At 47.3% G+C, this 25,137-nt stretch overlaps 1 protein-coding gene and 1 non-coding gene across 4 annotated transcripts in view; both read left to right on the top strand.

Annotated features, from left to right (window-relative positions):
- Positions 1-25,137, top strand: part of KIRREL3 (kirre like nephrin family adhesion molecule 3) — a 689,345-nt gene that overhangs the window by 192,712 nt on the left and 471,496 nt on the right. The window lies entirely within an intron of this gene.
- LOC112059951 (5S ribosomal RNA) lies at positions 18,147-18,265 on the top strand. The gene has a single exon (XR_002889236.2). It is a non-coding gene; the product is annotated as a 5S ribosomal RNA (ribosomal RNA).

Below are 25,137 nucleotides of genomic sequence, written 5' to 3'. Positions count from 1 at the left end.
TTAGGGCTTCTGAGGGTAGGATTATAACTACAGTTACTGGATTCTGCAATGTTTGGGAAAAAGTGGTGGGACCGATTGTTAAATATGGGTGCTTTGTATTAGGACATTTGGATCACATAGCTGGATGATCGCCTTCACACACAGGAATATAGAAACAGACATTAGGTGCCTCAGTGCTGACTGGAGCACAGGAATGACTATGGTCCTGAACTGCAATTGAACATGCTCCCAATTGCAGGGGCATGGCCCCATGGTTGGGCTGGATCCAAACATGCCCAGATTTTGAGTTAGATTAACTCCCGCAGTGAATGGCTTGGTCTCATCATTACAAAATGAAGGATTTGGACAATCTCTTAAAGGACCTACTATTTTTGCAAGTTTGCCAAGCCATGAAATTCACTCCCATCCCTCTGCCTCCTGATTTCCTCCATCCCTTCTTTTGTTGTCAAGAGAAGGCTTCCTTTGAACTCACGGTCAACCATGCAAATAGCAGCAAAGCCATGCTGTTCTGAAATCTCTGCCCTTCTGAGCAGCAAGTTCCCCCCGCCTATCTGCCTTTTGCAATCATCTCCAGTCCGAGTGCTCATTTCCATCAGAACTTTAAACATTGTTCCTTTTTATGTAGTGCAGCTTTTAATTTTCCTCCCCAACAGAAGCGATTGTTTATGTTGTAAATGCCACATTAGTCGCCGTGAAATGGAGATGGAATTGATTTTCATTTCACAGATTTCACAGCTTGCCCCAGAACTTTCTACTTGATTGCCAATGCTCAGAAATGCACAGGGCTCTGAAAGGTTCAGAAATGATCTGTGTGACTTGGCATATAAAAATGTGAGATTCCTAGCTGAACCAGTTAGAAGATGGACCCCTGTGTCTTGGTTAGATGTTCTCTGCCAAGCATTGGAAATAACTCATGTTTTGTGCTTTGGCAACTTGCTCACCTTTGGGAACCTATAGTTCAGCTCTAGGTCATCACCTGAGCTTGCCTGGCTCATTTTTCCATTAGCAGTAAGGTCAAGGGGTGAATGAGTTTGTTGGCCTTTATTCTGGGCAGCAGGTCTTGATTCATTTCTGCCCCTTCTGCTGCTCTTCGAGATTCTGTTTCTACCCTGCTACTTCGTCCTGCAGTGGAATAAGCCAAAGCACCTTCAGTTCCTGGTTGAATCCAATCAAGCGACATCACATACCTCTGACTCAGTGACCTTTGCCAAGTATCATGAGCTTGGTTGAATGGCAGGAGCAAACGATCGGGAGGAGGAAGAGCAGCACGGATGGTTTTAACCAGATTGGATGTTTTGCCAAGATACAGTAGGTGCCGGAGAGGAACAGTAGCAGTGAAACCCATTAAATCAATTAAAAAAAAAAACATGAAACCTGGCACATGCTGCAGGCTGTTTCTGTGGAGGAGTCAGGTAATGTGGGTTCTTGTCTTTGCTTTCCCATGTGTCCATTGATAAGTCACTTCCCCTCTCTGTGCTTATTTCTCGAGGGTTATCATTCACACCAGGGCAGAGTGTTACCAAACCAGCCTGGTAGCCTTTTTCATGCCCTTTATACCAGTGTAAATGGCAGGCAAGGTGCAAGGTGGTGGGGAATCGGGCCCTGAATGGCTTGTGAGTATTGCTTGGCCTTGATTGGATCTCTATTTTGTAACCTTACTGGCATGGGGTTATTCCTAGGTCACCCACCCATCCCATGTCACGTGTTCTAAAGCCTGCCATCTAGCTTGGCTAAGCTAAACTTTTACAGGTCTCAGCCTGTAGGCCTTGCATTACAGCCACGCTTTACTTACCTAATCCACATTCATCACCACTAAATCCTTGTCAATTGTATACTTAGGCATTTGCTTGGGCTGGGAGCATTTATGAAGCACTGTGTGCGTCCTCTGGGTGAGGGGCACCTGGGAATGACTCCGGTTCAGAGCTGTCCTGATGGGCTGCCAGAGCTTCCAACGTGGTGCTGGTAGGACAGTTTACTTTTTTTTCAGTTTTCAGTGCATGTAGTGTTCATGGAAGACACTGGACAGAGAGGCCTAGAAATTAAAGTTCCCAAATCCACTGAGCACACAAGCTCTCTCTGCTTTGGTTCAGTCTGCCTAGGGACACAAACCTGGGTTTCCCACATCCTAGGTGAGTGCCCTAACCACTGGCATACTCTGGAATAGGTCTTGCTCTTTGTTTTTCTCAGAAAACTTGCCAAAGTTCTCAGGTTCATTCTTATGAAAAACAAAAACAAATTTTGAAAGCTCAGAATTGTTCATGAAATGTAATTCTTGTTTTCTGGCCAGCCCTGCTACAGACCTTGCAGGAGCAGGACTGCCTGCAGGTGATGGAGCAAGTTCAGTGGGACCTCCTTCCCTCGAGGGACTACATGGAGGCCACTGAAAAGACATCACACATTTTGGTCAAGACTGATCTTGGCTGGAGTCAGTCCAGAAACCAGGAGAGCAAATATCTCCTTCATTCCCATTTATTTTAACCTCCTGAGCCACCTCTGTCAGGAAGATTGTAAGGACTAGGATATGTAAGGGAAAATATCACATGACAGCATTCGCTAACTGTGAACAGAATCCGTGGGTCGACTTTGAGTTGATTGGAGCCCCCTTTCATTTGCTTCCTTTCAATGCTCACATTTACATATTGCACATCAGCAGTGTTTGCCTGGCTATCTGGAAGGGTCTTTCTTGGGATTGGAAGTTATCTACTTGGGGAGCAGAAACAGCACCATGCAATTCTTGAGACTTGTAAGGATATGTTCACCTGCAGTATATTAGTCAGACATTAGGTGTCTCTGTTTGCTATACAGACTTCCAGGCAGAGTACTGTCCCTGGTAAACATAGTAGACAAAACCGGAACTCAAGCTGTGCGAAAGCTTGTTTGTTTGTGTCTGTTGTTGTAGCTGTTTCCTTTTATGAATTACTCCTGTTTAAACACTGAGAATTCCCAGAGTTCCAAAAGAATGTGGAAGAACTTCCCTATTACCTTCCCAATGAATTCTAAAAAGCCTGAGAATAATCTCTTGTTCTCTTTGCAAGATACATTTCAGGAGCAGACTTCCCCATTTCCAGGGCAGATATGAGCTCCCTTCTAGGGATGCATGATGCTGTGTGTGTGTGTGTGAGAGAGAGAGAGAGGAGGGGGGATGGACTCAGAGGAGAATTGCAAGTACGTGACATAAAGACAAGTTGTTTGAAATCAGGAGAAAGATGCACTTTGACAAGGATAGATGGAATGACGTTGTTGTGCCGGGTTGAGGGGAGCCCTGGATGCAGCTAGCATGCAAATTCTCCTGGGTTTTTTGGTTGGAAGCAAAAAAAAACCCCAAAAACCTAGCAGCTTCATCAAGACTCCAACTCCCTTTGAATCCAAAAGTGGGTATTGATTTTCCACCCGTTACTGCTGTAAATGAGAATTTCTCTGTCGAAGCCAAGGCCTGTGCTAGTTGTATTTCTTATCTCTTTAAATATGATTACCTGCTCTTCATGGTTTCATGGTTAAAATCATAATGAACTTTGCCAGCCAAGTCAGTCCATCATCTCGAGCTTGTTTGTGTGAGTGATCAAATGAATTCTCTCACTGGTTACTCACGACTCTATCCGCAGGCTACAGGTTTATTGACTTACCACTAATTTTCTTGTCAGGATAATTCTTCCAATCAAGATTTAAAACAAACTGGGAGGTTACTAAAGTGCTGGAGATTAAAGTCCTAATGCATTTTGATTTGATTAAGATACTTCTTACCTTTGGGCTTAGGTGTTTTTTTTTGTTGGATTCTGTGGGAGTGGGACGGGTAGATTTTTATTTCAGTGCAAAAGTTCTCTTAAAGGGAGCAAGTTGTTTGTTTAGAGAAATCCCTTCTCCCATGTCAACATCTGCTGTTCTGTATTTGCTCACGGGGTGGGGAAGAAATAGATTATTCCCACTGCATCAACCTACAGACTGCCGCTGGCTGCAATTTTCTTCAATTTCTTGCCGTGAAAAGCAAGCCTGTTCATTTTGTAAGTGGTGCTTTTGTGCGTGACCTATATTTTGAAAACTGATGGGGTCACCACCTCCCTGTTCCCAACCTGTTGAACCGAAGAGCATCTGAGATCTGCACTGGCTTGTATTTATTTGGGAGATTATTTAAAAGACATGGTTGATATTAGTAATAAGAAGGCAGTGCTTTCCTCCCCTCCTCCTTTGGAAATGAAACCATAGCCTCTAGCTCCACCTGAACAAGAAAGAACCTTCCCTGGTATCTCTTTCCGCCAAAGCTGATTTAGAAAGCACATCATCATTCTCCATTCATCACCTGCTGGTCTCTTTTTTCCATCATTGATTGCTATTAGGCCACCTGAGGATGTCCCAGTTAGCGAGGTAGGCAGCATGCTTTTGCGTCTGTGGTGCACGCACTTACCTAGTATCCAGGCTGGCCTTCTTTAATGACAGCTCTCATTCTCATTTGATCTGAGATTGGATTCACTGCTGGCAGAGTCAGGTAAGGATACAGCTTCACCCATTTCAACACTGTATTCTGTCTTTATAGGTTTTTTTCCCCCCAATACAAGTTTTTGCGTTCTTTTAATCTCACTTTCTATTAAAAGTCTTCCCAGAGCTAATGCAATAAATTTAGATCCAAAGCCAGATGCATAGCAAAACTTTTGGCAGAGAATACTCTATGAGAAGACATTGTAAATGAAATATGCTTTCCCTTGGGGATTATTCTACAGTTTAATTTAATTTGATATTTCGAATTAAATTAATTCAAATGGTTATGCAGTTTCCAGGGAAAACAGACTTCATTTATGATGTTCTGCCACCAAATTGTTTTGCTCCTATCATATATCTTATATTGTTAAGCAGGAATGATAAATAGTGACAGAGCAGGGCTGTTCATGTCTCTTGTTTTACTGCTTCTGCCCTACATAGGACAAGTAAAATCCCTTGCGCTGAGACTTCTGTGTAGGGCTGGCCAAAAATATTCCATCAAAACTTTTTTTCCAGTGGAAAATTGGGTATATGACAAAACAAAATTATTTGTGGAAAGTGTGTGCTTTCCTTGAAATATTTTTATTTTTTTCCTAAAAAACAAAAAATTCAGTTTATGAATGAAAAATTTGGAGGTTTTGGCAGGTTTTTTAGGAGGGATTTTCAGATTTTGACAGGTTTGGATCGTGAAAATTTTAAATTTTGGAGTTTTCCATTTTTCAAGAAAAACTCAAATTTTTCCCTGGTGGCAGACATATTTACCACCCAGCTCTAAGTCTGTGCACATAGATTCATAGATTCTAGGACTGGAAGGGACCTCGAGAGGTCATCGAGTCCAGTCCCCTGCCCGCATGGCAGGACCAAATACCATCTAGACCATCCCTGATAGACATTTATCTAACCTACTCTTAAATATCTCAAGAGATGGAGATTCCACAACCTCCCTAGGCAATTTATTCCAGTGTTTAACCACCCTGACAGTTAGGAACTTTTTCCTAATGTCCAACCTAGACCTCCCTTGCTGCAGTTTAAACCCATTGCTTCTGGTTCTATCCTTAGAGGCTAAGGTGAACTAGTTTTCTCCCTCCTCCTTATGACACCCTTTTAAATACCTGAAAACTGCTATCATGTCCCCTCTCAGTCTTCTCTTTTCCAAACTAAACAAACCCAATTCTTTCAGCCTTCCTTCATAGGTCATGTTCTCAAGACCTTTAATCATTCTTGTTGCTCTTCTCTGGACCCTTTCCAATTTCTCCACATCTTTTTTAAAATGCGGTGCCCAGAACTGGACACAATACTCCAGCTGAGGCCTAACCAGAGCAGAGTAGAGCGGAAGAATGACTTCTCGTGTCTTGCTCACAACACACCTGTTAATACATCCCAGAATCATGTTTGCTTTTTTTGCAACAGCATCACACTGTTGACTCATATTTAGCTTGTGGTCCACTATAACCCCTAGATCCCTTTCTGCCGTACTCCTTCCTAGACAGTCTCTTCCCATTCTGTATGTGTGAAACTGATTTTTCCTTCCTAAGTGGAGCACTTTGCATTTGTCTTTGTTAAACTTCATCCTGTTTACCTCAGCCCATTTCTCCAATTTGTCCAGATCATTTTGAATTATGACCCTGTCCTCCAAAGCAGTTGCAATCCCTCCCAGTTTGGTATCATCCGCAAACTTAATAAGCGTACTTTCTATGCCAATATCTAAGTCGTGGCTCTCCTGGATTTAGAGTGACTTTGTTTCCTATGTGTTTGCGGGCCAGTGCTGTCAAATTCACCTCTGGAAAGACATATCCCCGTGGATGTTCAGGCTGGTGACCATTTCTGATGGTGGTGATGGGTGAGATCCTGGTTTTATTGAGGACAGTGGGAGCTTGGCAGTTGATTTCAGCAGGGCCAGGATTTCACCCCATGTCTGCACAGCAAAGATGGTTGAATTCCGGCCCCTGCCTGCCTTCAGACAGATACTGAATCATTATGAATTTGGACCAGCTGGAAGTTCAGGGATTTTCATGGCACCTCACGGCCTTCCCTGACAAAACCCAAGGTTTCCAAGTTAGAATAGCACTCCCCCATCTAGGAAAACAGCCCTTTGGTTTCGGTGAAAAATTAAGGGTGAAAAGAGAGAGCAAAAATTAATCACTTTTTTTTAAGCAAACCCTCAGGATTTTGATAATTCTCATAGGTGTGAAAAAGTTCATGCCAGTGCTAAAGCACAGGGAAGTGCCATTCAACAGACTTGAGGCACAAAGCAAGCAACTTGCCTAAAGTCACACCCATGGAATTGACAAGTGGTAATTGAACCGAGGTCTTTTGAGTCCTAGGTCACATCTCTAATCATTAGCCTATTCTTCCTCTCTTCCTTCCCCTTTTTGGGGCTGCCTATTGCAGCATGCCTCACCTTTAGTGAGCTAGTGGTTTTCTAACAGACCAAGCATAGATGGTCATAAAACAAATGCTTCTAAAGACCCATTTGGATTCCCATTGAAGCTCACTATCTGTTAACATGATTCTTCTCCACCAGCTCTTACTATCCATAGTCATCAGGTAACTTACACCCAACTCTGAAGTACATTAAGACAGGATAATTCAGGGAAGTGTTTGTATCCAGAAATATATGTAAGCACTTTCTTATCTGCTGGCCTGTAGAAAATCATTACTCTCGACAGGGAAAAGCTATATTAGTAATATCACAGAGGCTTTGGAAGAGTACAGAAAACTGGTTTCATTTTCCAGTCAGCTGAGATCGATTATTTCCTAGGCAAGAGGTTTAGATATTTGTATGCAGCAAAATAAATAAATACATTGCTATTTGACTTCTGTTTTCTTTCAATTGTGAAGGACTTTGGGGGACAAATTCTCTCTCACATATCTTTCAGACAGTAGATGAGAAAAATATAAATAGAATCTAAAGAGAATGGAGTTGAGGCTTCACTAAGGCATACAGATTCACACACGGATGAATATGATGGACAAGCAGGCTCAGTCCTGGTACAAAGAAAGCGTCATCATCTTGCCAGCTACTATTATTATTTATTATTTGTGTAACTGGAGCACCTAGAAAGCCCCGTCAGGGATCAGGGCCCCAGTGTGCCAGGTGTTGTACAGATATGTGTCTAGAGCTGGCTGAGGATCGTTCAAAGAAACTTTTTGTCATTGGATAATGCCTATTCGTCAAACCCAAAATGTGTCTGTTTCAATGAAAACATTGTTGGAAAAGTTTCTCAGAGGCAAGATGCAATTTCTGGTCAAAGCCAGAGAGAGGCAGACTATCCTTCCCCTGGCTGGAATAGTCAATAACCCTGTGGCTAGGTGACTCACTTAGGATATGCGAGACTGAGGTTCAAATCCCTGCTCTATCTGATTTGGAGCAGGGACTTCTGCCTGGGTCTTCTACCTCCATGGGGACTGCCCCAACCACCAGGCAATAGAATCGTCCTATTAAGGTGTTCTCTAAGCAGGCCCACCAGATCAGGCCCCAAAGCCAAGAAAGATGAGCGAGCACCTAGTTTGTGAATCACACAGTAGCTTAGGCGTTTTTTAGGTGCTGGGCAATATCAGAACAAAGGTGGCTGTGCACGGCACCCAGACACTGAAACATAGGTGCCTGGCAACTAGGCCCCTGCCTTGAGGGTTTTGTGGCAGCTGAGTGGGGATTCTGTCTAAATGGTAGACTACGGTGCCTATGTCCCCATTGTGAATCCCGCCCGAAATAACTTGCCCAAAAGTCATCCACCTGGTCAGTGGCCATGCTTCCAGGCCAGGGCTCTATCCACTTGACCATGCTGCCTCTCAATGCAATCCAGTCAGTGCATACACCTCACACACTAAGCAGGACCAAAGCGTCTTCTGATTATTTTCCACTGTGTTTCGTTCTGCCCAGGCAGACTTCACTTCTAGCCATCCAGAATCTTACTCACTAGATAGTGGGGAAATCTCTCCAAATTCTGACCAAGCTCCTGGAAATGGAGTTGAGTCTCAGGTTCCTGGTTTCCCTGGCCACTGTCATGTCTGACCATGGGTGGCAAGCCTTGGGATGGTGTGTTGTGGTGGGGTTTGGTTTGTTTGTCTGCTTTTTCGTGATAGCAATTTCCCCTTCGCAAGACGCAAGGAAAGCAGCCAGAAAATCTTAATCTTGAAACTTCAGTGTTGTGGTTTTGATTGTGTACTCCCAGTGCTTCCAATGCAGAAATCTCAGTAAGGCTAAAGTGGCTCTCTGGACATTATCAGGGAAACCAGCTTGGGCCTGTGAATTAGTGTCAATTTAATGAAGTCTGGAATCTCCCCAAGCCCCTGATGCTTTGACACCTCTCATTGCTGATGTTTCAGACCCAGCTACCAAAACTGCCTTCCAACGCAGCCACTTCCTCTTTACTTCGCTGTAGTGATTTACCGGGAATTATACCCCCTTTCCCATTGAAGCTTCTCCCTTGCTAGTGATGGGAATGACAGCATGGCTAGAAGTCGAGGCACAGCCCCTCCGACACACTGGCATGTGCAGAGAGGAAGGAGGAGGCGTTTTGGGAAAGAGCTCTTGCTTAGGGGTTTTTTCCTGCAAACCTTTTCTAATGCGGTCAGGCCACGCTGAGGCCCCTCACCCAGGGTCAGGCCTCTGAAAAGTAATTGCTTTAAGTGGTCCCTGTAATGTTCCACTGACTCTGTGAACAGATGTGTCCATCTCTTGCCAGCCGCCAGAGAAATTTAATTTAAAAATTAATTTAACTTGAAATTTAAAAGAACTTCACAAGCCCATAGTGATGGGCCTCTCCGAGCTAGCCTTGTTCCTGGTACCGATTCGTTCACACTGTCCACCATAGCCTCTCCTACAGTAGTGGCCCTGGTCCTTTATAGCATTTAATGTTCCATTGGCACACTTTTGCTAAAGGAGCCTTTTGCCTATTAGCAAAGCTTGTTGTGTTTAAACAGAGATTGACTGAACTTGATTGTTTTCTTTCTTTAATTGTCTGCATTCCAGTAGCACCTAGGAACTCCAGCTGAAATTGTAGCCCTGTTGTGCTAGGTGCTGTACATACACTTAGCACGAGACAGACCTTGCTCTAAAGAGCTGACATTCGAAATGGACAAGAGAAAGGAGTCTGTCTAAGCTTCAGTCAGAGGTATGGTTGCAGCTTGGGGAGACATAATAGCTTTAATTTACCTAGCACAGCTGAAAAATAGCCGTGGTGGCACGGGTTCAGTGCGGGATAGGAATCCAAATACGTGCCCAGGGTCCCAGGCAGGCTTGTGCGGCCTCGGCTAAAGTCCATGATGCTGCAGCATCATTGATATTTTTGGCTGCACTGGCTAGAGGCTAGTTGCAACTGGCAGCCCGTGGGACAGATTCAGCCTGGAGGCTGATTCTATCCAGCCCCCAAATGCATCAGCCCCTGCTTTACAGAATGGCATCCTCCATGTGGCATGACTTCGCATACAGTGTGTGTGAGGTCATGCTTCATGGAGGTCGCCATTTGGCTTCTGTACGTGGCCTTCAGGGGTACTGCAGATCAATTCATGCAGCCCCTGTCACTGAAAAGGTTGGACCAAAGCTAGCGGGGGAATGGCTACCTGAGCTGCAGTCACACCTCCAGATGCAGCATAGACAGCCTCTACCAATGGAAGAAATACTCTTATCCCCATTTCACAGAGAGGGAGCCAAAACACAGAGAGATTCAGTGACTTTCCCAGGCAATCTGCGGCAGAGCCTGGATTTAAACCCAGTTGTCCCTGAGACTCACTTCAGGGTGTGAAACACAGGACCATCCTTGCTCTCGTTAGGAACTACTAGAGCTGGTCAGAAAATGGAATTTCCATCCTTCCGGAAAGTCCAACATTTTGGGAAAAAGCTTGTCCCAAATTGGGACAAAATGTCAAAATGGTTCATAGAACAACGTATTCTAAATTATTTCAATTCATAAACATTGAACATTTCAATAATGTTGCAACATTATATTAAATACATTCAATATTTTCTATTTACATAATATTAAATTATAACACCTCAAATGATAGAGAAAATGCAACAATGGAGTCAAAACAAAATATTCCATTTCAATTTCAAATTCAAATTGTTTCAAAACTTTTCTATCCAGACTGACTTGTTCCCACAAAACATTTCAATTTCCACAAAGCAGCGTTTTCTGGCAGAAAACTGAACGAGCAGGTTTTTTCAACCGGCCCTAATTATTCCCGATCTAAGACAACAGGGAGACAAGGAGCAATGGTCTGACATGAAGAAAGGAAAGAGTTAGATTAGGCACTGGGGGCGGGGGTAAGTCAGAGGGGGAGGGGGAGTGGCTTCTTGGAGCCAGTGGGATTGGGGATTGACATGGGCTCCCAGGAGGCAGCAGCATTGCTGAGACCGGGGTTAGAGGAGCTGTCAGTGGAACATGGGGATGTGGTTACTCTTTTAGGGTGCAGCTGTCACACACTGGAACAAGAGTCGGCAACCTTTCGGAAGTGGTGTGCTGAGTCTTCATTTATTCACTCTAATTTACGGTTTCGCTTGCCAGCAGGGCCAGCTCCAGGAACCAGCTGAACAAACAGGTGCTTGGGGTGGCCAAGGGGAAAGGGTGGCACCTCGGGCTCTTCGGCGGAGGGTCCCTCGGTCCCTCTCGGAGGGAAGGACCTGCCGCCGAATCACCGCCAAAGAAGAAAGCGGCGCGGTGGAGCTGCCGGCAATCGCGGCTTTTTTTTTTTCTCACCTGGAGCCAGTCCTGCTTGCCAGTAATACATTTTAACGTTTTTAGAAGGTCTCTTTCTATAAGTCTATAATATATAACTAAACTATTGTTGTATGTAAAGTAAATAAGGTTTTTAAAATGTTTAAGAAGCTTCATTTAAAATTAAATTAAAATGCAGAGCCCCCCGGACCAGTGGCCAGGACCCGGGCAGTGTGAGTGCCACTGAAAATCAGCTCACGTGCCGCCTTCGGCACACATGCCATAGGTTGCCTACCCCTGCACTAGAAGGTCTTTGGGGCATGAGTCCTGCATGTTAGGGCCTGCTCATTTTGGGAGCTGTAGTAATTATTGCTTTTTGCACAGGTCTTGGTAAATACTCCTAGTAAATCCCCAAGTAAATGCCACGTATCCTGCCGTGTGGTCCAGAGGGCAGAGATAAGCGTGTGCTATATTTGCTCTCTATGGAAATGATCCTTATGTTGGAACTCCCCAATGACATATGACAACTGCCATGTAATTATATGCTCCACAGTTACCTTTGAAGTAAAAAAAACCCAAAAACCCAGTCTTTCATTCTTTTTGTGCCCCTGGAATTTAGAGTTGTCGCTGAAGAACCCAATAACCCAGATTTGTATAAGTTTCTATCAGTGCTAGGGAGAGGCAAACCCACCCAGATGAACCTTTGTGCACAATCACTGTCCATTCTCCCAGCACACACTTTTCACCCCCTGATTCCTGCTCAGAAGGGCACACAAACAGGGACCTGCTCAGTCTGCCTCCAGGCCCATCCTCTGTCTCAGTTTCCCCTCATGCAGGTTGGTTCTCTCAGCCTTCCAGCATGGTTTGGTTACTAAAGCGACTTGGCCCTCCGACTAAGTTGCAAAAGTCCATCCCTTTGAGGGTATCAGAGTTCAGACAAAAGGAAAAGTCTTCCACCCCAGCCTTAACTGAGCTGGGCCCTTCCTTGCTGAGGCTCTGTCTTCTCTTTCAGGGCTCTTCAACCTGTCCTCTGGGCTCAGCTCAGTCTCTGCATTCTCCCCTCATTCACAGGGGTCATTGCATCACCTCACTAGGAGGCAATATAGGAGGAACCCACATCTGCCTCTTCTATGAGTTCCCAGGGCTGTGCTAAACAACTGTGCTTGCCTGGAGTCTCAAGTGCCCTGTCTTTCCTACTCTAGCCCTCTGGGATGTCCTCCCACTCTTCTATAGAGCATTGACTCCTAGGGCTGCTCCCCTGGAGTCCTTCTCTGTTAGACTTTCCCTACCCCAGAGTTCCGCCCCCTATAAGTCTCCTTCCAGGCTGCTCTTATCCCCTCCCCAAGCAGACCTGCTTTAGTCAGATGACCGTTGTAACTTGACTTCAGTACTCATCTCCACCTGCTTCAGAAGCCCCAACCATTGTTTCTAGCCCAGCTGGCTGCTGAAAACTTTCAAGGCCAATTTCAATAAACCGAGGAATTTCAGAAAGTTCCTAGAAGGTTTGGATGCTCCTCAAAACTTTTGAAGGCTGATCCATACTGTAGAGGCTAGTCCTGTGGAACTCCCCCGATGTGTCATATGGGCTTGTCCCAGAGTCTTCCTACAGCATATGAGCATTGGGTCCTTTGAAAGTTACAGCCATGAGGTTTATATATATATATGATGTGAGTTGCCTCCTTGAGCAAGATGTTATCAATTGTACTAATGGCAGTGAGTTCTTTACGTAACCAGATGATCTTTTTAGAGCAACATGAAGCCCTCAAAAGGATCTTCTTGGATAAATATCCAAATATTTAGATGCTTTTCCAAATGTATCCCTAGCTCTTTGTTCTGGGAAGCAAAGGCATATCCAAATCCTCTTCTTCTGGAGCTTCTTCCATAGCAGCATCTCAGCCATGCCCTTGCTTCTGGAATACTAGAGCAGATAGGGATGCTAAAAAAAAAACTCTCATACTGTCAGGATTTCTTACAGCATTTCCAGGGTCTCCTGGTTTCATCCTGTCTGGAAATACTATATAGACAGACTTTTCTGGGTCTCTTTGGTGGTTTTTGTAGCAGATTGTGGTTGGAGGCATGCAGATATTGAACCTTAGGACCTTGAGCACCAAAGCTGTAGGTTTCTACCCCTTGAGCTAAAAGTGAAGTTCTTGAGCTGTCAGTAGCAGGCTATTATAGTGTATGGGAGCAGCCACTAGAGGGCGACATAATCACAGACCCTAAGCTAATGTTAAGTATCAAAGGGGTAGCCGTGTTAGTCTGGATCTGTAAAGCAGCAAAGAGTCGCTGCTTAAGCTAATGTTGTTATTTATTATTTCTATTGTAGTAAGGAGCCCCAGCCATGGACCAGACCCCATTGTGCTAGGCTCTGTACAGACAAAACTAAAAAGGTGGTCCCCACCCCGAGGAGTTTACAATCTAAATATACGTATTGCCCTTCTGCTTGGGGTCCCAGCCAGGACATCCAGAGGCAGCATGAACAATTTTAAAGTAAAACAAACAACAGCCAAACTTTTCCTAACTTCGTAAGAAGTTCAGGTTTGGGTCACGATTTAAGTTGCTTTCTGTTTTCTCCAACCCGATTCCCCCAGCCCTGCCATCCATTGAATATTAGCAAGCATTTCTGTCACGGCCAAAGCAGTCATGACCCCCTTTTCTCATTGTGAGGCAGTCATCCCTCCTCTCTCCCCCGCCACTGTTCTGACAAGTTTTACAAGACTACCTGCCTTGCTTCAGAATAAACTGGTTGCCTCCGAGGTTAATGACCACTGAAGACTCAGAGAGAGCATTTACCCTTGAATATTTTTAAGTGAGAGTAAAGCCAATGGTGAAGACACTCAGATACTATGGTGATGAGGGCGGTATAAGAACCTAAATAGCATAGAAAGGAGCTGACTCCCCTGTCCCTGACAGCAGTAGCTATTCTTGCTTAGTTATGTCAGTGGAACAAAAGCCCTGTGAGCTATGGAGGCTGTTTAAAAATTGCCTCAAAAGCCCTTTGGGGGTGAAGCTACTGCCCTTCAGACAGTTTAGGAATTGTTGATGGACTAACCTTTCGGGATTGAGTGCTGCCTGTCGCCGAGGTGAGGGAGCAATTATTGTTTAAAGAACCCATGGGGACTGGCTCTGGTGGTGACCCAGAAACCGTTTAGTTTTTATTGCTTTTCATAACTTCCCGAGGCTAAAACTGTCTCCTGTAAAGAAAAGCTGGGCAGTTACTGGGGAAGCAAGCAAATAGGCACACAATGGCAAAATTTTAATGTATCCAGGGCTCTAACAGCCCAGAGCCTAGACAGCATCTTACTCCGGCCCGCGGTAAACAGCACTGGGCCTCTCACTTTTTGTTTTGTGGCCGTTGTTTTCTTTTAACGTCCTTCACAGGCCTCATACAGATTCATTAAGAGGTCGTGCTTAAACGTTGTGGTGAAACACCATTCCTGACGTGTTGCTGTAACAGGGACTAGAAGCCACAGCTAAGATCAGGGCCTCAGCATGGTCAGGCAGAGAGTACGAAAGGGAGCATGGTCCAGTGGTTAGGGCGCTAGCCTGGGACCTGGCTTCAGTTCCCCACTCTGCCACTGACGTCTTGTGTAACTGTGGCCAAGTCACTTGTCTCATCTGTGGTGGTGCTGGTGGTGCCATCTGAGCAGTCAGGCTGACATGACGGGAGCTCAAGGGGTGTAGTTCTAGCTGCAGTCTGAGTGTTGATATTCTCTGAGCGATGGAGAGAATTCCCACTCTGATGTATCCCCACTGAAGGCATTAATAAAGCCCTCAATGGGGATACAGGGAATACATCAGAGTGTGTGGGCCTTTCAGGCCCTGTTCTGTGACCCAATCTCTAGCTACCTCCCCGGGTCGGGAGTGGGTAATTTGCACACCTGCTGCCTTCCTTGGATGTGGTAGCCGTTTCTCAGGCTCCCTCTCCGGAATCGAATCCTGATTCTCCGTTACCCGTGGTCACCATGGTAGGCACAGGAAGTACCATCGAAAGTTGATAGGGCAGACATTCGAATGCATCGTCGCCGCCACGGGGGCGTGCGATTGGCCCGAGGTTATCTAGAGTCACCAAAGCGGCCGGGCGAACCCGGGTTGATTTTGGTCTGATAAATGCACGCATCCCCGGAGGTCAGCGCTCGTCGGCATGTATTAGCTCTAGAATTACCACAGTTATCCAAGTAAGGGTTGGAGCGACCAAAGGAACCATAACTGATTTAATGAGCCATTCGCAGTTTCACTGTACCGGCCGTGTGTACTTAGACATGCATGGCTTAATCTTTGAGACAAACATATGCTACTGGCAGGATCAACCAGGTAGCCGCGCTCCGGAAAGGAGGAGCGGGGGCCCCGCCACGAGGACTGGAGGCACCCCCGCCCAGCGGGCCCCACCGGCCTTCCCCCGGGAGGGAAGGAGCGGGACCCGCAACGCAGCGAGAGGCGGAGGACCGACAGGGATGGCAATCCCCTCAAGATCGGCCCCAGGCCACCCGACGGTTGGCAGGAGTGAGATGGAGGACCATCAGGACCCCGACCACCTTCCGGCTCCCTCGGCTTCAACCCCGCGGCAGAGTGCCCCGGGAGCCGCCACGGAAGGACGGCGGAAGAGATGGGGTGAGCCTCCGAAGAGAGCCCCCCTTCTCCCCGCTTTCCCAGGCGGCCCGGGTTACACCCAGGGTGAAAGCCGGCGGAAGAGAGAGCGAGACAGGGCGGGGGGGGCCCGTAAAGACCCCCCCTCCCGGCACCTCCCCTCGAACCTCTCTCCCCACATTCCCCGGTGTTCCGGGTGACACCAGGGAGAGTCTGGCAGCGGAGAGGGCGCAGGGCCCTCGTGCTGCTTTTCTTCCCGCCCCCCGGTGCCCCGGGTGGCATCGAAGAAGGATGGCGGGAGTCAGACGGAGCCGGGCCCCCTTGACCCCCCCCCTTCGCCGCGCTTTTCCCGGTGTCCCTTTTTTTTTTTTTTTTTTTTACGTGGCGATGCAGTGCAGAGGCCGCCACCGCCTTCCAGGCAACCCGCTAGAGAAGAAGTCAGCGACCCAGACAGGGAGGGCAGCAGGGGTTACTAGTGCTCCAGCGAGAGGGCGGTACAGGGGTCCCACCGACGCCAAGGGCCACCCCACCGCCCGCGCCGCGTGGTGTGGTCCTGTCGGGTGTGGTGGAGGGGACCGCAGCGCGCCCCTGCTCGCTCTCGCGACCGTGTTTGGCCCTGCTGAGCCTCGCGGCTCCCTGGGTTTTTCGGACCCCTGGGTGGTCTGCCGGAACCGCTCGACCTCGCACGGCGGAGATCTCGGCCAGATGGCCCCACGCACGAAGAGCAGGGCACGTGCCCGGGCCGCCCTGAGGAGGGAAGTCCCAATCGGTCCCTGGATCCGTGCATGCGAAAAGGAAGAGGGTCCCGATCTGCCTGAACACCGGACGGCCCCGCGGTTGGGGTGCCGGCCTGCGAAGGGCCCTTCCCGTCGCGAACGTCAGCGCCACATCGATCGGAGGGTGCGAGAGGAGCGGGCCCCCCCTCCCTCCGGGGGGCACCGACACTCTGAGCTCGGGTCCCGGCCGCTGCGGGGCCCGTGAGCTAAGAGCCGGGAAAAGCAGGCCGTCTTGGCGGAGGGCTGGGTGCTGCCCTCCGCCGTCAAACGTGCCTGTTTCCCCCCTGCCGGGCAAGGTCGGGTACAATACTCGGATTGATCCCCTAGGCTGAGCTCCGGTTCTCACAGGCTCTGAAAAACCTGTCCTCAGAAATCTCCGCACACAGTCCTTAAAAGACAGGTCGAAAAAGCCAAAGCCCCGCGTGCCACCTCGTGGTTCCCTCAGTCGGCCGAGACAGCGTGGAGCGACCCCTTCCGGACATCCGCGAGACGACCGGCCGTCAGGTCAACCCATTCGCTCCAATGGGGTTGACCTGGTGGCCGAGAGGGGACTTTGAAAATTTTTCGGACTTGGACAATTTTTTTCGGGCTTGGAAAAAAATGGTCAGCCCGCTTCCTCCGGGTTGACCTGGTGGCCGAGCATCTCACCGTCCCCGGACGCAGCGAGGGACTGCCTCCCGGCCATCAGGATCGGGCCCACGGAAGTCTGGTAAAAAAAATTTTGCCCGACGCCACCGCGGAGGGCTGCCCGGGCACCCCAGGCCCCGGAGCCGGAAAAGGAAAAAAAGGATCGGGCCCACTAGAGACATGGACCCGGCCGCCAGGCAGGCCGCCCTGGGCTCACCCTCCCCGGCCGCAACGAGGGACTGCCTCCCGGCCGACAGGATCGGGCCCCTGGAAGTCTGGAAAAAATTTAACCCGACGCCTCCAAGGAGGGGGCGCCCAGGGAAGGAGGGAGATCCGGGTTGACCTGGTGACCGGACGGCAAAGCGGCCACCAGGCATTCCCGTTAAATCCTATGGGTTGACCTGGTGGCCGGAAAGCAAACTGGCCACTGGGTATGCCCGTTGGCAACCTACGGGTTGACCTGGTGGCCGGGAAGCGAACTGGCCAGCAGGTGAACCCGTTCGATTCCATGGGTTGATCTGGTGCCCGGGAGGGGACTCTGAACATTTTTCAGCCCTTTTGACTCTGGGTTGACCTGGTGGCCGAGAGGGGACTCGGACAGTTCCCCCCGGGGTACGCCTGCCTCGGCGCGACGGAACAGGGTCCGAACCGGGGGCGGGGCGGGGAACCATTGGGTGGAGGGGGAGAATGGATCGGGCCCGCTGGGACCCGGCCGCCGGGCAAGCCACCCTGGGCTCACTCTCCCTGGCCGCAGCGAGGGACTGCCCCCCACCCCCCGGCTGATAGGATCGGGCCCACTGGAAGTCCGGGACAATATTTTCCCCGATGCCGGGGGGGTGGAGGGGAGAGGGCGGGTGGGCGGAGGGGCTCTGGCGGCCAGCCCGGGCCCCGGAGCTTGAAAAGGAAAAAAGGACCGGGCCCGCGAGAGACGGGGGCTCTGCTGCACGGGGCAGTCCGACCGAGGCTCACCGTGCGGCAAGCCCGGGCGTCGGCAGGGGAAAGCGGGCGAGGAGGCGTGGAGCCGGGTGCCTACGGCCATACCGGACCGAACGCCCCCGATCCTGTCCGATCTCGGAAGGTAAACCGTCCCGGGCCTGGCTAGTACTTGGATGGGTGACCGCCTGGGAATCCCAGGTGCCGTAGGCAGCTTTTCCCGGTCCGAGCCAGCTCTCTCTCCTTTTCTGGGGAGGAAGGAGAGGGGGACGGGCCGGAAAGCCCCTCGGGGTTTAGCCACTGAGCTGAACTGAAGACGGGCCATTTGAAAGCTTTTACAGGAGATCTGTTGTTGTGCCAGGAGTTTGCCACTGAGAGTTTGACCCGAAAGTGGCCGGTTATCTAGTTCTGCTTAATACAAGTTTCTCCTTTTTCTAAATCTCCTCTGCAAAAGGGAGCCAGGCTGCCTGTCAGCCCAGTGAGACGAGGCAATGGAGGTGATCAATACGGCCCTGAGTATGTAACCAGAAGGCTGAGTTCTGCTCTGCCGTGTTGTGAAATTGGAGGTGTCCAGTTTTATAAACTTGTAAGAACCAAGATTTGCTCGTGGTTCATGCCCTTGGCACCGATCATGTTGCGTGTATATCGACTCCTACCTGCAGTGCTTTGATTCACTAATTAATTAAGGTTCATGCAGCACAGTGAAAATGTAAACTGCTAGCCGAGTGCTAGGTGCCATTATTTTCAACTCCTCTTCTGTCTTTAAAGCGCAGTCACAGCAGACGTTGCTGAAACTCCAGCTGGCAGCTGGCACCAAGACGTAGGACACCACTCATTCTTCTGTTTCTACAGCTGATCTCATTTCACAGGCTGATCCTGCTGATCTTCACCAGGAGATGCCATTAATAGCCAGAATAAGGCCCACTGAAAAGCTGCATGTTAAGGGATTAAGGCTGGTTTTATGGTTAAGGCCCTTGCCTGGGCTCCACTGGACTGTGGTTTGATTCTTAGCTCTGCCACAAAGTCCTGTGTGAAGTTGGGCAAATCACATACGCTGTCTCTGCCTTGGGTTCCCATCTGCAAATGTTCAGACTGTTTGTTCTCAGGGTAGGCACTGTTTCCTCTCATGTATATATGTCCAGGGCCTTGCACAGTGGGCCCCTAATCTCAGTTTGGGCCCTCTGGTGCTGTTGTAATAATCAATTGAAAAAACAAATCTAAGATGCAAAACAATATGTGCATTTAAGACTGACTCCTACTAGGCCCTGAGTGTTCTCAACTTGCGCAGAAGTCAGTAGCAGTTGATGTTTTCCAGCCCTTCTCAAGAGGCTCTCAAAACTTTTGCAGAATTAGATTCATACCCATAATGGTCAGGAATGTAACCCTGGCACAGGTGAAACTTTGACGGATGGAGTTTGAGTAGGGACTGCAGGGTCAGCACTACCAAATACAAATAGCTTGGTGATCAAGATTGGTGCAACCCAACCCTGGATTTATTATAGCCCCTTTGGTACAGTTATAGCAAATGTCATGCATATTGTATCCCAAGACACTTTAGGGGACTTAATAATGCAAGATGGTAAGCAGTTTAGTTCCAGAAAACGTTGTACCTGACTAAATAGAAGCATGTAATGATAATGATGATTTAGTTGGGGATTGGTCCTGCTTTGAACAGGGGACTGGACTAGATGACCTCCTGAGGTCTCTTCCAACCCTGAGATTCTATGATTCTAATGTCTGGCTCACGAGGACAATCTCAGAGGGAGAGAAAAATCGAGGGATGGAAAAGGGTGAAAGAGGAGATACAGAATGATGAGGGCAGGATGTGTAGGGGGCAAACCCGCAGAGAAAAGCACTCACAGCCCAGCAGTGGCTAGGCTCTGTTGGAATAAATTACGTACAGTAATAGTCTACATGGGTGAAGCATTTTGTAATGGGGGGGTCTGATGGGGACGGCCTGGTGGACTTTAAGCAAGTTGTGAAATGTTTTAATCCTGGGTGGGGCATGGTACAGGTGTGTCGTCCAGGCAAAGCAGATGGGAAAAGCAATGTCAGGGACTGAATGTAGTGTTTTTAAGAGGCACTGGATTGACAGCACTACAGAATGCAGCCCCTGCTCTAGTTACAGGGCAAGTACAGCACTGGTGGCATCAGAACCCAGCACCACCCAATGCTGCCCTGGAAATGTGTAATCAACTCTAGGGCTGAGAGCTGAGGCCATGCTATGGTCAGTCTTCCCTTCTTTTGTTGAGGCTGCCAACAAGCGGGACAATGGCGGTGGCTCTTCTTTGTGATGTGGTGTCTCTATTCTACTAGGAACAAGCTGGCGGCTACCAGCTCCTCCCACCAAACGGCCACTGTGGGCCACATGACAATGAATGGCCTAGTTCGCAGAGACCACTCCATGCACAGATGAAATGCAGCCACCTCTGGGGTGGGACAAGGCAGCCATTTAACAGCAGACACAACCTCTACTGCAGGGGTTCTCAAACTGGGGGTTGGGAACCTTCAGGGGGTCACGAGGTTATTACATGGGGGGTTGCGAGCTATCAGCCTCCACCCTAAACCCCGCTTTGCCTCCCACATTTATAATGGTGGTAAATATATTGAAATGTGTTTTTAATTTGGGGGGGGGAGGTCACACTCAGAGGCTTGCTATGTGAAAGGGGTCACCAGTACAAAAGTTTGAGAACCACTGCTCTACTGTATCTCAGGACGGGAAGTGAATACATCCAATTAAAACTGCAGTGAGGAACTTAAAAAGGGTAGAAAGGTTGCCATGTAGCTAGGACACCAGTGTTAGCATTCTAACCCATAGAAAACCCACCTTGCGGTCTTTAATAACCAGAAATGGACAGATCCTTGTTTTTTTCACTCACCTTCCTGGACTGAATGGCTCTGTGCAGACATAGGCCTCGATCTGTAAATTGCTGTAACTTAATGGACTTCCGTGCAGCTAAGCTCATTGGCACCAGCAGGGGACCTGTCCCAGAATGTATTATAAAGCCTACCATCCTGAAGACGTTTTGCTGTATCAAGGTTTGGATACTGAAAGAAACCTGTTGTTGCCAATTCCCCTTCAAAAAGAGAAGGTGACTTGTGCTATTAATGATATAAAGCTCAGTCAGTCTATCCCAGTATAACTCCCACTGCCTGGAGAATGCGTTGAGTTCATTAGTGCCGACTGTGTTCGAGTCTACATGACCTAGTTCACTTCCTGAAGAATCGAGTATCATCCCATTAATTTCTTAATTGTCTGGCGTTATTGAGAAGGTGCCTCCTTCAGGAATGGCTCAAGGTCACCCCTGGCTAGATGGCAGCTGAGGCGCTCAGCATGGAACTCACTAGATGGCTCCTGCTTCTTTTTCATTCATATTTATAAAACCATATTTTACACTGTTGCTCCGATTCCGCCCCATCTGCATTTCCCTGCATTAATCAATTGTACAACTTCCCTCTGTCGCCTTTATTCCCCGCTTAAAAATGAATGTGGAGAGAAAACATAATTAGATTCCACTTTGGTTAAATAATACCTTGAAAAACAGAGCAATGACTTAAAATATAAGGGGAGAGTGAAAACCGCAGTTTGAACTAATGAACAAATTACCTCAGGTCAAGTTGGATTTTAAATCAAGAGTATGGGTTGTTGTTGGTTCCTTTTTTTCTTTTTGTTCCCCCCATCCCCTTTCCAGTGAATCATGAGAAATCTAGAGTTCAGCTGGATGGATGATTAGATTCTTTTCCATCCGCACTGAAAAATGAAATATTTCTATAATATTAAATCTGTCAAATTGATCAAAGTGTAGTGTCAAAAAACATTGGAAGTGCTTCTTCTCATCCAATCCCCTTGGTGCTTGCGAATCGGAGACCTTTTTATGTCCCTCTCCAGAAATGGCTGGCGATTTTGTCTGCTAAGTGAAGCTGCATGTGAAATGAGTTTCACATTCTCAGCCCAATTCCCCAACTAGCGTCCCAAAGCTTGTGTTGCAGTCTGGTTCAATAGATAATCTTTGCTTAGGAGAAGGATGGAACTTAGTGTTAGAAGTGTGGGTGAGAGTATGTTTGTGTAACCACAGTGCATCTCTTTGTCTCCCCCCAGTGACTATATCATATGTATATAGATTTTTTTGGACCAAATCTACTCTGTTTTCCATGGAAAAAATTGCATGAAACGAAAAATGTCCCTTTAGCTTGACATTTATTTGCTATATGTTTTTGGTGTTTTGGGCTAAATGAAAACTGAAATAAAATCGGTTTTAGCTTTCATTTTTTCCTCTCCTTTTTTTGTCCTTCTCACTTTCCTCCCTAACCCTGACCTGTTTTTCTTTCACTGGAAATGGAGGGAGGAGATAAAAACAAGGAGACAAAAGGGGAAAAGCGACAACGAAACAGAAAACCCAACACTTCTTTGGCTTGTACGTTTTTTCCTGAAAAACCAGAAAATTCTCCTAAAATGTACAGTTGCCACAAAAATATTCATTTGGGTCAAAAAGCCATTTTTCTTTGAAAAAAATGTTTGGATGGGAAAAACAATGCAGCTAGCTCAAATATAGAGATTGATAAGCCTGGTACTGCACTCGCACTCCTGGGTTTGCTGCTGTAGCTCCGGCAGAAGACACTCAGAACGTCAGAATCAGCAGTCTCGGGTTTTATTCAAGCGAATAACATGACCATGCGCAGCTGTTACATTTGAAACTTCGGTACAGGAATGGCTCGATAAGGTTTGTCCTACTCGCTGTGCATGGGCCATTCTTTCATATGTCCTAAATTAATTGGATAATTGGTCTGAAATCAGCAAGGTGAAATTCAATAAAGACAAGTACTGTACTTAGGAAGGAAAAAATCAAATGCACAACTGCAAAACGAGGAATTAACTGGCTAGGTGATAGTATTGCCGAAAAGGCGCTGGGGGCTATAGCAGATCACAAATGAAATATTTGAGGTCTGGAAGGAATTTTCCCCCAGGTCATATCGGCAGAGATCCTGAGTGGGGCATTGGTCACTTGCTGGTTTGAACTAGTGTAAATGGTGGATTCTCTGTAACTTGAAGACTTTACATCAAGATTTGAGGACTTCAGTAACTCAGCCAGAGGTTATGGGCCTATTACATGGGTGGGTGTGGTTCTGTGTCCTGCAATGTGCAGGAGGTCAGGAAGATGATCATGATGGTCCCTTTTGGCCTTAAAGTCTACGATGTGATGGAGTTTTTAAAAAGGCCAATATCATTCTGTAGTGTATTAATAGGTGTGTCATATGTAAGATACAGGAGGTAATTGTCCTGCTCTGCTTGGCACTGGTGAGGCCTTAGCTGTAGTACTGTGTCCAGTTCTGGGACCCACACTTTAGGAAAGATGTAAATAGATTGGAGAGAGTCCAGAAGATAGCAACAAAACCTATAAAAGTCTTGAGACAAGAAGACTGAAGGGGGACTTGATAATGGTCTACAAATACGTTAAGGGCTGTTACAAAGAGGACTAAGATCAATTGTTCTCCATGTGCACTGGTTTAGTAAATAAATGGGTTTAGTCTATTTAGGTTAGATATTAGGGAAAACTTTCTAACTATGCAGTAGTTAAGCTCTGGAATAGATTTCCAAGGGAGGTTGTGGAATCCCCGTCATTGGAGGTTTTTAAAGACAGGTTAAACAAACACCTGTCAGGGATGGTCTACGTTTATTTGTTCTACCTCAGTGCCAGGGGCTGGATTTGATTTCTCAAGGCCCTGCATTTGCATGACTCTAGTACGTAGCTGTTTATTATTAACAACAAAGTGCTAGAGCAAATTAACAATAAAAAATTACTAGCTGCAGAGTTCAGCTCTGGATCTGAACTTTCCCGAAGTTTAAGGGGGAAGGGTTAGTTTGGTCTCATTTGTCTCCTGAACACAGTGCTTTCTAGGCACAGGACTAAGAGTCGAGAGACCCGTATTCTGTTTCTGAATCACTTTGTGCCTTGGTTTCCCCTTCTGTAAAATGGGGATAACTAGAGCCACCTTTGTAGAGATTTTTGTCTGTGGATGATTCTTTCTTAAGAGCTCAAAATGATTTACATCCATTAGCTAACACTCACAAGACCTATGTGAGAGAGGTAAACATTCTCTTAATTACACAATAGGGGAAGCAGGTGGAGAGAGATGAAGTGACTTGTCAGCAAGTCAGTGGCAGATTCACCAAGAGAACCCAGGAATCCTTGTTCCCTGGCTTGTGCCTTACCCAATAGACCATTTGGTCCCTCTGTGGTTAAACTGCAGGAAAGTCTACAAAAGTATATCAAAAATAGGCTGTACTGAGAACAGAGGGAAGGAAAGCAGCAAAGAAATGGATTACTACAACTTTACTGCTTACCAAATTAGAAACAATTTAAGGATTTAAGGATTAAGTACCATTAATTACTGCCCAACAAATGCTGAACTACAATGGAGCACTTGTGGAAATAGAGAGGACTTCTGCCTGAATACTAAATGGCTTCATTAATGCTCGGTGCAATTTCATTGAGTGATAAATTAATTCGCCCGACGCGTGAAGAATTACTGAATGGAATGTTGGGCAAATGTCTTTACGACAGAAAGCCACTGTGCCGGGCAGGCCGCATGGGCACCAGATGTTGTATGAACAATGCGCACAGGAAGATGGGCAAGGGGGGAGCAGAACTTTATTTAAAAAAAATAATAAAATAAGGCGGTTGGGTTTATTTCAGAGAAGCCTGTAATGTATAGGAGGAAAGACGCTAGAAGCTTCGCTGCCTGAACTGGAAGATGGAGGTTACAGAGATATGGAGTTGTTCATCTTCCTCTGCAGCATGGGGCACGAATCACCTGCTGGGATTCTTCTTGGCACGTCAGCTAACCAGGTCCCTGCCATTGCAGAGGCCTCAGGCATTGGGGCACACACAAGAGTTCACTCTCCTGAGGACTGAAGTGCTTTGGTCTAACGAAAGCTCAGTACCGGGGTAACTGGGTGAAACATATTGGTCTGTGCTATGCAGGAGGTCTGACTAGATGGTCTGATCATCCCTTCTAGCCTTAAATGCTATGAAAATACGTTGGGGGGCAGATTATCCCCCATGTGCTACTACGAGGTTCTGACA

This window comes from Chrysemys picta, chromosome 16 (genome assembly GCF_011386835.1).
Source record: "Chrysemys picta bellii isolate R12L10 chromosome 16, ASM1138683v2, whole genome shotgun sequence".
In the NCBI taxonomy this organism is placed as follows: Eukaryota; Metazoa; Chordata; order Testudines; family Emydidae; genus Chrysemys; species Chrysemys picta.
This window is presented reverse-complemented; position numbering and strand designations above follow the sequence as displayed.